The sequence below is a fragment of the Salvelinus sp. IW2-2015 genome, unplaced genomic scaffold (genome assembly GCF_002910315.2).
Source record: "Salvelinus sp. IW2-2015 unplaced genomic scaffold, ASM291031v2 Un_scaffold2458, whole genome shotgun sequence".
Taxonomy (NCBI): Eukaryota; Metazoa; Chordata; class Actinopteri; order Salmoniformes; family Salmonidae; genus Salvelinus; species Salvelinus sp. IW2-2015.
This window is the reverse complement of record NW_019943776.1, coordinates 54354-68529: the sequence shown is the minus strand read 5'-3', so window position 1 is coordinate 68529 and position 14176 is coordinate 54354. Positions and strand designations below refer to the sequence as shown.

At 44.4% G+C, this 14176-nt stretch overlaps 1 pseudogene; it reads left to right on the top strand.

The window, feature by feature from the left end:
* The first annotated feature begins 348 nt into the window (after positions 1–348).
* Positions 349–14176, top strand: part of LOC112074001 (H(+)/Cl(-) exchange transporter 5-like) — a 33064-nt pseudogene continuing 19236 nt past the window's right edge.

Below are 14176 nucleotides of genomic sequence, written 5' to 3'. Positions count from 1 at the left end.
TATAGATAGATAGACCCGTGAGAAGCTACGTATAGATAGATAGACCTGTGAGAAGCTACGTATAGATGTTGGTCTTCTGTGAAGTTTAGCCTACTCCGTTATAAGGTAAATGTGTAACATATGTCACCAGTTTCAGGGAAGGGATGTTGTTATTCGTTAGAAAAGTGGAGTGTTGTGTGGATAATCGATTATCAGTTATCGCGTTGTGTTTTGTTATCGTTTGCATTTTTTACGACTCACCAGTGTTTGTCTTTAGCATAAGATATCAATACATCTATTGGTTGAGCAAAATGTTTTGACTTCTCTATAGCGATATATATATATATATAGGGCATTGGGTTGCAAATGCTAAATACGTCCTGACAACTACATTTGTGTGATGGGGAAGTAGCCTACGATATGTCAAACCGTATTTAACTTCGTTCTCTTCTTGTCTGGACAACTAGATATTAGTCAAGCCGGGGAGAACAGTTGTAGCGAGTTTATCATTGTTTTTCAAAGCAATGTTTCGATATTGGAAGAATTTATATAGAAAATACACATCGAATAACGACCGAGGTATATTCAACTTTAAGTTAATACTTATGAAGATGTTGTTAATTGAAAGAAACGTATAATCGAAACATGTTCTTACTCCATTTCTAGGCGCTAGAATGGACGACGCAGGGTATTACAACGAGACCTATGGAAGCCTTCACAACCCGGCTAGCGATGATGAGTTGGTCGATATAGCCGGAGCCACGCTCGATTTCTCCAACACGGAGGACGTGCCACCCCTAGACCCCGAATACGGCTCAGGTACGCGCCTACACTACCGAGGGAGAGAACTAAACGCTATGAAATAATAGTTGGGGGAGTCATTGCTGTGTCTGTGAGTTACAACTGTTTGGGATTTTGTCTTCGTGAGTGGGGGGTTGATTCAAGACATGACAGTTGGCTACAGAGACTACTTTGTTTGATAAGCTATTTGCCTACCTGCAGCACAGCTCTTCATTCAAGTCAATGCGTAATCTATCTCATCTCCTCTGACAGTAGCCTAACGCTGCCTGGATACTSGTGATTCTGTGATGATGTCACAGCCCCTATTAAGCCTCATTTGAAACTTGGCTTTCTGTTTCTGTGATCAGACCAGGGCTCATATCCATAAAGCATCTCACTCCGAACAGGAGCGCTGATCACATTGTATTGGTCACGTACACATGTTTAGAAGATGTTATTGCGAGTGTATCGAAATGCTAGGTTCAGTGCACGGGGGGAGGGGGGTACCTAACATAGCAGGCATTAAAATAAACTCCTGGAACTAGGTCCCCCCCTTTCTGGGCTGCGTTCAGTACGTTTTTACTTTCTGGAACATTCAATTGAAAGGAAACGGTGCTGTACTGAACGGCCAGTTTAAAAAAAATAAAAAATAAAAACGTGGAGAGGTTGGGTAATGGTGTCCACATGGCCCATAAATCAGCCGTCCTACTCAGAGGCTTTGTGGATAGTACCCCGGTGTCTGGTCTGTGGTCAGATTCTAACCCTTTCACCCCACTCATTCACAGAGAAGCTTCTCCACTATGTAGTATTTTCTTCTGTCCTCACATGGAATCATTTATTTTCTTCTGTCCTCACGTGGAATCATTTATTTTCTTCCGTCCTCACAGGACTCATTTATTTGTTTCCGTCCTCACAGGACTCATTTATTTTTTTCCGTCCTCACAGGACTCATTTATTTTGTTCCGTCCTCACAGGAATCATTTATTTTGTTCCGTCCTCACAGGACTCATTTATTTTGTTCCGTCCTCACAGGAATCATTTATTTTGTTCCGGCCTTAGTATTTCCACAGTTAATATATTCCTTGCTCTCCGAGATGTAAATCACCAATTTAAACTGCTCTTTAAGCTTCATAGTCCTTTGGAATAAATGTTCATCAACGTAGCCTAGCGACAGCTCCCCTATCACACGTCTGTTACCGTGGTAATTGTCAGTCAATGATTACACCAGATCACAAGACCAAGACTTAAATGTTGATTTCCACAGGGTCAGGTGAGGGGGAAGGTTGGAGAGAGAGAGAGAGACGGGGAGGGAGACAGAGGCAGACCGATAGAGGGGGAGTTTAATGCAGTACTTTCCCCCAACCTATTAAACTAATTTCAACATGCTTTATTATTGGCATGATATAAATACATATTTGTATTGCCAAAGCAGCATTTTGAACTGTGAGGTTGCGGCCTTCTCCTTCATCTAAGCCTGTACAAATCACCCTCCTTCCTTCCTCAGTACAGCATGTCTCCCCTCTTACGACATCTCTGACTGGAACCTACCCCCCCTCCTGTTTCTCTGGGATCCTGACTCACACATGGGCCTCGTTCCATTTCAGTCACAAACCCCTTCTCCTGGTCCCTAGGATCCCTTGAATGGTTAGCAATAGGGCTACAGGCTGTTATATGAGGGCAATGTAGTCCTCACCATGTTTCTTACTCCTGTCCAGTCATTATAGATCTGTGAACACTGACTGTGAAGGGTCTACCAAGAATCAAAATGAAACCGAGCCAGGCAACCACAAGAGCCTCCCCCACGTCTCACTAGTGTCACAGCCCACGTCACACAGCAGCCATTACGCAAAACAACAGCCTTAATCTATTAGAAGCTATTTCCCAAGGCCTACAAGCCCCATGGCCTATCAGAAACTGTTTCCCAAGCCCCTCTCCCCAACACGCTTCCTATACTATGAGTAAGTTTTCCAGAGTATTAGCCAGAGTGTGGCTGGTGGATTCCCAGTGAGATAGATTGGGAGTACTGGAGACAGAAAGCCTATGAGAACCTTTTGATGGAAGGGAGTAAAATTAAGGACCCTGTCTTTCAAAGATAATTTGTAAAAATCCAAATAACTTCACAGATCTTCATTGTAAAGTGTTTAAACACTGTTTCCCATGCTTAATTAATGAACATGCACCTGTGGAACGGTCGTTAAGACACTAACAGCTTACAGACGGAAGGCAATTAAGGTCACAGTTATGAAAAAACTTAGGACAGTGAAGAGGCCTTTCTACTGACTCTGATAACACCAYAAGAAAGATGCCCAGGGTCCCTGTTCATCTGTGTGAATGTACTTTAGGCATGCTGCATGGAGGCATGATGACTGCAGATGTGGCCAAGGCAATAAATTGCAATGTCCATACTGTGAGACGCCTAAGACAGCGCTACAGGGAGACAGGACAGACAGCTGATCGTCCTCGCAGTGGCAGACACCTGTAACAACACCTGCACAGGATCGGTACATCCAAACATCACACCTGCGGGACAGGTACAGGATGGCAGCAACAACAACTGCCCGAGTTACACCAGGAACGCACAATCCCTCCATCAGTGCTCAGACTGTCCACAATAGGCTGAGAGCGGCTGGACTGAGGCTTGTAGCCTGTTGTAAGGCAGGTCCTCACCAGACATCACCGTCAACAACGTCGCCTATGGGCACAAACCCACCGTCGCTGGACCAGACAGGACTGGCAAAAAGTGCTCTTCACTGACGAGTCGCGGTTTTGTCTCACCGGGGGTGAAGGTCGGATTCGCGTTTATCGTCAAAGGAATGAGCGTTACACCAAGGCCTGTACTCTGGAGCGGGATCAATTTAGAGATGGAGGGCCCGACATGGTCTGGGGCGGTGTGACACATCATCATCGGACTGAGCTTGTTGTCATTGCAGGTAATCTCAACTTTGTGCATTACAGGGAAGACATCCTCCTCCCTCATGTGGTACCCTTCCTGCAGGCTCATCCTGACATGACCCTCCTGCATGACAATGCCACCAGCCATACTGCTCGTTCTGTGCGTGATTTGCAGGAATGTCAGTGTTCTGCCATGGCTAGTGACGAGCCCGGATCTCAATCCCATTGAGCACGTCTGGGACCTGTTGGATCGGAGGGTGAGGGCTAGGGCAATTCCCCCAAGAAATGTCTGGGAACTTGCAGGTGCCTTGGTGGAAGAGTTTAAGTTTGCTGAAAATAAATGCAGATGACAGTGAGATGACGTTTCTTTTTTTGCTGAGTTTATTTTTGTTTAGGCCCCTAGCTTTGGCATCTAGGTCAGTTGAGTTTAACAGTGAACTTTAGACGCTACTTCTAATTTTTTTCTTCCTCGGCTAGTTTCTCGGCTAGTTTCTCGGCTAGTTTCTCGGCTAGTTTCTCGGCTAGTTTCTCGGCTAGTTTCTCGGCTAGTTCCTCGGCTAGTTCCTCGGCTAGTTCCTCGGCTAGTTTCTCGGCTAGTTTCTCGGCTAGTTTCTCGGCTAGTTCCTCGGCTAGTTCCTCAGTTCTACCTGAATGGAGCTTGTAAAAATGGCAGTTTATTCTTCAGTCACATGTTTTCCTAAAGTGGACAGAGTGGACAAATAAGAATTACAAGTTCGCTTGACTTGGGTAGTGTCCCAAATGGCACCCGACTTCATGATTTGTGCACTACATTTGACTAGAACCCTGTGGCTTCACTTAACCAGGTAACCAGGTGTAACCAGGTCCACTATCTAGTGCATTGTTACTAAAAGGGGATACAGTGACAGTTGAAACATGATCCTGTTTTGTGAGAGTGTAAAAATTATAATTTTCTAACTAAAATCTGATCTTATTGTCTTACATACTGACCACACCGCTCGCACTCCACCGCGCACATGTTTGATATTTGTCCACCCACACCAGATGCGATCAGGACACGCAGGTTGAAATATCAAAATGAACTCTGAACGAACTATATTAATTTGGGGACAGGTCGAAACGCATTAAACATTTATGGCAATTTAGCTAGCTAGTTTGCTGTTGCTAGGTAATTTGTCCTGGGATAAAAACATTGGGTTGTTGTTTTACCTGAAATGGACAAGATCCTCTACTCCAACCATTAAAGGGTAAACCGAGTTTGTTTTCTCGACATCTCTCCTCCTTCGGGCTTCTTCTTCTTTGGACTTTATATCTCACACAAATGATCAATGAACCCACCAGGTACAACCCCAAATCTGTAAACACAGGCACCCTCATACATATCATCCTAACCAACTTGCCCTCCAAATACACCTCTGCTGTTTTCAACCAAGATCTCACTGATCACTGCCTAAACGATATCACCGCCATCGATAAGAGACATTACTGTGCAGCCGTATTCATCGACCTGGCCAAGGCTTTCGACTCTGTCAATCACCACATTCTTATCGGCAGACTCGACAGCCTTGGTTTCTCAAATGACTGCCTCGCCTGGTTCAACAACTACTTCTCAAATAGAGTTCAGTGTGTCAAATCGGAGGGCCTGTTGTCTGGACCTCTGACAGTCTCTATGGGGGTGCCACAGGGTTCAARTCTCMMSRCMYRWRWCMTCAATGATGTCGCTCTTGCTGCTGGTGATTCTCTGATCCACCTCTACTCAGACGACACCATTCTGTATACCTCTGGCCCTTCTTTGGACACTGTGTTAACAACCCTCCAGACAAGCTTCAATACCATACAACTCCTTCCGTGGCCTCCAACTGCTCTTAAATGCAAGTAAAACTAAATACATGCTCTTCAACCGATCGCTGCCCGCACCTGCCCGCCCGTCCAGCATCACTACTCTGGACGGTTCTGACTTAGAATATGTGGACAACTACAAATACCTAGGTGTCTGGTTAGACTGTGAACTCTCCTTCCAGACTCACATTAATCATCTCCAATCCAAAATTAAATCTAGAATCGGCTTTCTATTTCGCAACAAAGCATCCTTCACTCATGCTGCCAAACACCCTCGTAAAACTGACCATCCTACCGATCCTCGATTTCGGCGATTGTAATTTACAAAATAGCCTCCAATACCCTACTCAATAAATTGGATGCAGTCTATCACAGTGCCCTCCGTTTTGTCACCAAAGCCCCATATACTACCCACCACTGCGACCTGTACGCTCTCGTTGGATGGCCCTCGCTTCATACTCGTCGCCAAACCCACTGGCTCCAGGTAATCTACAAGTCTTTGCTAGGTAAAGCCGTGCCTTATCTCAGCTCACTGGTCACCATAGCAGCACCCACCCGTAGCAGGTGCTCCAGCAGGTATATCTCACTGGTCATCCCCAAAGCCTATTCCTCCTTTGGCTGTCTTTCCCTCCAGTTCTCTGCTGCCAATGACTGGAACAAACTGCAAAAATCACTGAAGCTGGACACTCTTATCTCCCTCACTAGTTTTAAGCACCAGCTGTCAGAGCAGCTCACCGATCACTGCACCTGTACATAGCCCATCTGTAAATAGCCCATCTGTAAATAGCCCATCTGTACATAGCCCATCTGTAAATAGCCCATCCAACTACCTCATCACCATACTGTATTTATTTATTTATCTTGCTCCTTTGCACCCCAGTATCTCTACTTGCACATTTCATATATATATATTCTGCACATCTACCATTCCAGTGTTTAATTGCTATATTGTAATTACATCACCATGGCCTATTTATTGCCTTACCTCCCTTATCCTACCTCATTTGCACACACTGTATATAGACTTTTTCTATTGTATTATTGACTGCATGTTTTGTTTATTCCATGTGTAACTCTGTGTTGTATGTGTCGAACTGCATTGCGTTATCTTGGCCAGATCGCAGTGGGAAATGAGAACTTGTTCTCAACTAGCCTACCTGGTTAAATAAAGGTGAAATAAAATAATATATGGTGGTTGGCAACCAACTTTTTAAGTGCTTTACCACCAACAACTGGACAGTGGACCTCAGTTCATCTTTCAATCACCCACATGGGTATATGCTCCTAAAAYCCAATGAGGAGATAGGAGAGGCGGGACTTGCAGCGCATCAAGCGTCACAAATAGAACCATGTTTTATTTTAGTGCCTCGCAGACGCTTGCAAGCAGTGTTGGTGCAATGATTGAATGTATGTGTACATTTATTTTTGCAACGCTCGCAACGCCGCGGGCTGTGTGGTCAGCAGGTTATAGAATGATAATTGCCTGAAATAGTTGTTTCCAATAATATTTGTCCTCGTTACACAACTGCGTAATTGTATTTTATGATGTCTTATCAGTAGTGGTACATAGATTACATATTACAGTCAATTATCCACCCATCTCGTGTGTGTGTGTGTGTGTGTGTGTGTGCGCGTTGTAGGTCCAGAGTCCATGTGAGTCACTGCTACGCTGGGTTTCTTAGATTGTTGCAATGAGATGAATTGTACATCTTTAAACTTCTCTTCTGTCAGCTGACTCAGCATACTGAGCTAACCTTACAGAGGATCTCTGTCACTCAACTTCTCTTCTGTCAGCTGATTCAGCATACTGAGCTAACCTTACAGAGGATCTCTGTCACTCAACTTCTCTTCTGTCAGCTGATTCAAGCATACTGAGCTAACCTTACAGAGGATCTCTGTCACTCAACTTCTCTTCTGTCAGCTGATTCAGCGTACTGAGCTAACCTTACAGGCAGGAGCTCTGTCACTCAACTCTTTTGGGGCTGTTTCCCAGACACACATTTTTTTTAAAGTACTTTGAATGGAGAATCTATTGAGGCTCGGTCAGTGCCGGGAAAACAGGCCTATAGAGTTTCACTTCAAGTTAGAATCAATTAAAAAGATTATTTTTTTTTAAGGTCGTGTGTGTTTGCTCATCTGTGGCCTGGACTGAGCTGTGGTTTCATATGAACCTAGATTTTGGGGTTCAGATCAGCTATTTTTAAAAACTGTGGGTTGAAGCAGAGGCTGCTTTCAATCCTGATGTGATGCAGGGTCTTTCGCTGGGGCAGCCCGCCTTTCACTGGTGTGTGTGCAAGCGTAGGATTCTGATGCCAGTTACTGTAGGTGTCCTCTCTTCAGTAGCTAACCTCCTGTAAGCTTGGTCCTGCTGTACTGTACGGTGGGCCTCTTCCGTCAGCTAACCTCCTGTAAAGCTTGGCCTGCTGTGCTTGTAGGTGGGTCTCTTCCGTCAGCTAAACCTCCTGTAAAGCCTTGCCTGCTGTGCTGTAGGTGCATCTCTTCCGTCAGCTACACCTCCCTGTAAAAGCTTTTGGCCTGCTGTGCTGTAGGTGCATCTCTTCGTCAGCTAAACTCCTGTAAAGCTTGGCCTGCTGTGCTGTAGGTGGGTCTCGTTCTGTCAGCTAACCTCCTGTAAAGCTGGGCTGCTGTACTGTAGGTTGTGTCTCTTCCGTCAGCTAACCTCCTGTAAAAGCTTGGCCTGCTGTGCTGTAGGTGTGTCTCTTCCGTCAGCTAACCTCTGTAAAAGCTTGGCCTGCTGTACTGTAGTTGTGTCTCTCTTCCTTCAGCTAACCTCCCTGTAAAGCTTGGCCTGCTGTGCTGTAGGTGCATCTCTTCCGTCAGCTAACCTCCTGTAAGCTTGGCCTGCTGTGCTGTAGGTGGGTGCTCTTCTGTCAGCTAACCTCCCTGTAAAGCTTGGCCTGCTGTACTGTAGGTGGGTCTCTCTTCTTCAGCTAACCTCCTGTAAAGCCTTGGTCTGCTGTACTGTAGGTGTGTCTCTTCCGTCAGCTAACCTCCTGTAAAGCTTGCCTGCTGTACTGTAGTTGTGTCTCTCTTCTTCAGCTAACCTCCTGTAAAAGCTTGGCCTGCTGTTGCTGTATATCTGTGTGTCTCTGTATATAACTGGTTTAGAGTAGTACTTGAGTACTCCATTCAAGGTTTGTATTTGTTTACTAATGCTCAAATACATGTACTTGACATTTTACAAATGGAACTATTTAGCAGGTCACATTTGCAAGCACTGACAAAATGTCAAACTCTTAAGATGCAGACAGGCAGGCAGGCAGACATACAGACATACTTTCTCTTCCCTTTAGAAACCAGTCAGGCGTGTCCTGTCATCACCTGAGATAATTGAACCCCACAGTGACAATAGAACCACTGTGTACGTTTACACTGTTGGCCGTTTCCATCTCCACGTTGTTAGCTGCAGCCTACCTACCTTCAGTCACATTGTGAGGCGTGATCTGATCATAGATATAATCTTTATTACAGTAGAATCAGGTTCTGGTTTAGGTATGTTCCTATGGGTAATACATATGGATAGTGTTGAGCCCTATGCTTTATACAGTGTCTTCAGAAAGTATTCAGACCCCTTGACCTTTTTCCACATTTTTGTTACGTTACAGCCTTATTCTAAAATTGATTACATTTTTTCCCCCCTCATAAATCTACACACAATACCCCATAATGACAAAGCATAGATAGGTTTTTAGAAATGTTTGCAAATGTATTCAAATTAATAAACATTTACCTACAGGGAAGACTGTGAGAAACTCCCCAAATACAGGTGTGCCAACAAGACTCCAGGCTYTAATCGCTGCCAAAGGTGCTTTAGCAAAGTACTGAGTAAAGGGTCTGAATACTTATACAAATGTCATATTTCAGTTTAAAAAATTATACATTTGCAACAAAAAAAATGTCTACAAACTGTTTTTTGCTTTGTCATGATGGGTTATTTTAGAATAAGGCTATGTAACAGAATGTGAAATCAAGGGGTCTGAATACTTTCCAAATGTACTGTTGAAAGTAATACAGCCTTGTCTGTCCACTATAGGTTTAGGTTCAGTCCATGGCCTGAAAACGTTCAATAACGTTTTGTTTCGATTCCTAGACAGGAAGTATATAGACAATACAAAATAGACCGTAAAATAAACATGTGAATACAGTCCTCTTCAGAAAGTATTCTCATAGCCTTTGACTTATTCCATGATAACAAAGTGAAAACAACATGTTTTACAAATCTACTGAAAATGAAATACATTTACATAAGTGTTCCCACCCCCGAGTCAATACATGTTAGCATCACCTTTGGCAGCGATTACAGCTGTGAGTCTTTCTGGGTAAGTCTCTAAGAGCTTTACACACCTGGATTATACAATATTTGCACATTATTCTTTAAAAATATATATAATTTCTGTGAAGGTGGTTGTTGGTCATTGCTAAACAGATTTTCTAGCAGATTTAAGTCAACTGGAACTAGGCCACTCAGGAACATTCAATGTTGTCTTGGTAAGCAACTCCAGTGTATATTTGGCCTTGTGTTTTAGGTTCATAATGTTCATTTATTTGCAAAATGTTTTACTTTAGTGATTTATTGCAAAACAGGATGCATGTTTTAGAATATTTTTTATTCTGTACAGGCTTCCTCCTTTTCACTCTGTAATTTAGGTCAGTATTGTGGAGTAACTACAAGGTTGTTGATCCATCTTCAGTTTTCTCCCATCACAGCCATTAAACTGTGTAGCTGTTTTAAAGTCATCATGGGCCTCATGGTGAAATCCCTGAGTAGTTTCCTTCCTCTCCGGCCACTGAGTTAGGAAGGACGCCTGTATCTTTGTAGTGACTGGGTGTATTAATACACAACCCAAAGTGTAATTAATAACTTCACCGTGCTCAAAYGAATATTCAAAATCTGCTTTGTTTTATTTTTACCCATCTACCAATAGGTGCCCTTTGCGAGGCATTGGAAAACCTCACTGGTCTTTGTCGTTGAATCTGTGCTTGAAATTCACTGCTCGACTGAGGGACCTTACAATGATCTATATGTGTGGGGTACAGAGATGAGGTAGTCATTTAAAAATCATGTTGAACACTATTATTGCAAACCGAGTGAGTCCGTGCAACTTATCTTGTGACTGGTTAAGCACATTTCTACTCCTGAACTTATTTAGGCTTGTCGTAACAAAGGGGAGGAATACGTATTGACACACATTTCACCTGTACATTTTGTATTAATTTCGATAAGATAATTCCTCTTTGACGTTATGGGGTATTGTGTGAAGTCCATTGAATCTGTTCTTCAGGCTGTTAACACAACAAAATGTGTTAAAAGTCATAGTGTACTTTCTGAAGTGCACTAGTTTTGACCCAGAGCTCTATGGGTCCTGGTCAAAAGTAGTGCACTACCCTATGGGTCCTGGTCTAAAGTAGTGCACTACCCTATAGGTCCTGGTCAAAAGTAGTGCACTACCCTATGGGCCCTGGTCAAAAGTAGTGCACTACCCTATGGGCCCTGGTCAAAAGTAGTGCACTACCCTATGGGCCCTGGTCAAAAGTAGTGCACTACCCTATGGGTCCTGGTCAAAAGTAGTGCACTACCCTATGGGTTCTGGTCAAAAGTAGTGCACTACCCTATGGGTCCTGGTCAAAAGTAGTGCACTACCCTATGGGTCCTGGTCAANCTATGGGTCCTGGTCAAAAGTAGTGCACTACCCTATGGGTCCTGGTCAAAAGTAGTGCACTACCCTATGGGTCCTGGTCAAAAGTAGTGCACTACAAAGGGAATAGGGTGCCATTTGGGAAACATGACTTCCACTCTTGACTGACGATGGTGGCTGTTGTTTTCAGTGGAATAACCACTGTGTTTTCACCAGGGAACGTATTGTGTTTCGCACAAAAAGCTGAAATGGGGTTGCTTCCTGTGTCACTTCCTGTTGTCGTTTAGAGAGATGTTGATGTGGTTATTGTCGTGGGCGCTAACTCTGTTTTGAACTGACACTATTCTTCAAAGGGCTGTGGTTAAAAGAGAATCCCCTCGTCTCCTTCTCTAAACCCATTGGAGGAGAAGGTCAGAAGGGAGGGACCTCTGGCTTTCTCATCCAATGGGCTTTGAGAAGAAAAGACAGACGGAGGAGTTGTGATTGTCCCGTAGGGTAAAGGGTGGTATTTGGGACACATCCTCTGCCTGTCTGGAGTTTTTGTGTCTTGGGAAATGTGCCTAAGGTCAATCACACAAATGTTATTTTAATCATGTATGTAGTATTGTTTTCAAAGGCGTTATCGATATGAGTCTACAATACACATTATTTTCTAATGTTTCACATTTTATTTAGTTGGTAACAATGGTGTGTGTGTGTTAACATCCCTCTCTCCCTCCCTCCAAGGCTATGATGACTACGGTAATACCGGTTACTCTAATGGTATGACCGGTAACGGGGCTGGTAGTTCCAGTAACGGTAAGCTGATGGACCTACTAGACGAGCCGGTACCGGGGGTAGGGACCTACGAAGACTTCAACACCATCGACTGGGTCAGAGAGAAGAGCAAGGACCGCGACCGCCACAGAGAGGTGGGTTCATGGTCACATCTCATCTTTCATTGGTTCCTCACAGCAATCTTCTCAACACTCATTGGAGAAGGAAGCCGATGGCCCCTCCCCTCTGACCTTCTCCGATGACTGTTGCGAAGGAGGCGAGGAAAGACGATGAATTGAGGAAGAGACCTTTTTTTAAAAATTTAAATGACTTTAAATGATTTTACCAGGTTAGTCTCACTGAGATTAAAATCTATTTTTACAATAGATACCTGGCCAATATAGCAGCACTCGAAGTGTGACGCATTTACAACACAAAACAGTTTTAAAAACATCAATTTCATTGAGCAGGCAAGATGCTTTGGGGCGGTGTGGTGCATCTAGGTGAAAACATTGACACCCCCCCCCCACCACCACCGTAGTTTTAACCCTCGCTATGAACTCATCCGAAGAGACAAGAGTCTGTCATTTAATGTCCTTTTTGTAGCTTCTTCCAGCTCGGCACAGGCCTTAGACACAGTCAACAAAACACGCAGGTAGTTGACATTTGTCCACTGGATAATATAGGTCAAATGGGAGCTGTCTCAGTATGGCGTTAGGAATGAAAATGTACCAATGACTTTGTCTCCTAAAGAGCTACGGAAGGCCAGCCTGTGTCATGTTGCCATGGTCACTACAGTAACCGTAGCTGACCTTAGAGGAAATAAGGGTGATAGCCTGATCTACAAGGCCTTTGCATAAGAGGAAAAATGAATACTGACTCCCTCTCTTCTCCAGATCACCAGTAAGAGTGAGCAGTCTACCTGGGCCCTGCTCCACAGCATCAGTGATGCCTTCTCTGGCTGGCTCCTCATGTTGCTCATAGGACTCATGTCAGGTGTGTGTGTGACTCTCTCATCGTCCAATCACTCTTCCTATACAGTAGAATATTCCATTGCTCCTCTCTCTTTCTCAAACTCTCTCCCTCTCTTCATTCTCCCGCGCTCTCTTTCTCAAACTCTCTCCCTCTTTCTTCCCTCCTTTTTCCTATCTCTCTCCCATCTCGCTCTCCTCGTCCTTGTTCTCGCGTCTCTCTCCGTCTCGCTCTCCTCTCGTCCTCTCTGTCCTCGCTCTCTTTCCTCTCTGTCCTCCTCTCCTCTCTGTCCTCGCTTCTCCTCTCTTCTCCTTCCTCCTGTCCTCGCTCTCTCGCTGTCCCTCGCTCTCCTCTCTGTCCTCGCTCTCCTCTCCTCTCTCCAGGTGCTCTAGCAGGCTGTATAGACATCTCGGCCCACTGGTTAACAGACCTGAAGGAAGGTGTGTGTCTGTCTGGCTTCTGGTTCAACCATGAACACTGCTGCTGGGGCTCTAACCAAACCACCTTTCAAGAGAGGGACAAGTGTCCACAGTGGCAGAGCTGGGCTGAACTGCTGGGTGGTAGCTCAGAGGTGAGGAGGGGGGAGAAGTCGGGAGGGGTGTGTGTGTGTGTAAGCATTTGTCGATCATTGAAAAATAACAATAACTTCCCATATTTGAGTTTCTACTTTTTTTGTGATGCCATTCACAATGGCTTAGTGAATTTTCAGTTGTGTGTGAGCTCCCTCTGGTGGTTGAGACACATTACCTGGTGTCTACTCATCGTGACCAGATTACAGTACTGTTCAACCCTGTCTTTCCTCTGTGTGTCCTGTAGGGGGCGGCAGCGTACATGGTCAACTACTTGATGTTCTGTTTTCTACTGTATCCATACCTAACCCTGTCTTTCCTCTGTGTGTCCTGTAGGGGGCGGCAGCGTACATAGTCAACTACTTGATGTTCATGTTGTGCGCTCTACTGTTCTCCTTCCTGGCTGTCATTCTGGTTCGGGCCTTCGCACCTTACGCCTGTGGATCAGGAATACCAGAGGTGAACACACACACATTCAGCCTTTAGCTCAGTGGGCTAACTAACACAGTTTTGGTTCAGACAGACACTCAGATATGACAAAAGTGTTACAAAAGACTAAAGCTTTAAACACTTTTTTTATTTTTATTTTAATTTTTTTTTATTGTCACTCCTAGCCTTTTTCAGTCTCATTGAAGTGCGTCCTAATTCTATTGAACGATTTAGAAACCCAGACCCAGGTTTGTAATTCTATTGAACCCTTTAGAAACCCAGACCCAGGTTTGTAATTCTATTGAACGCTTTAGAAACCCAGAC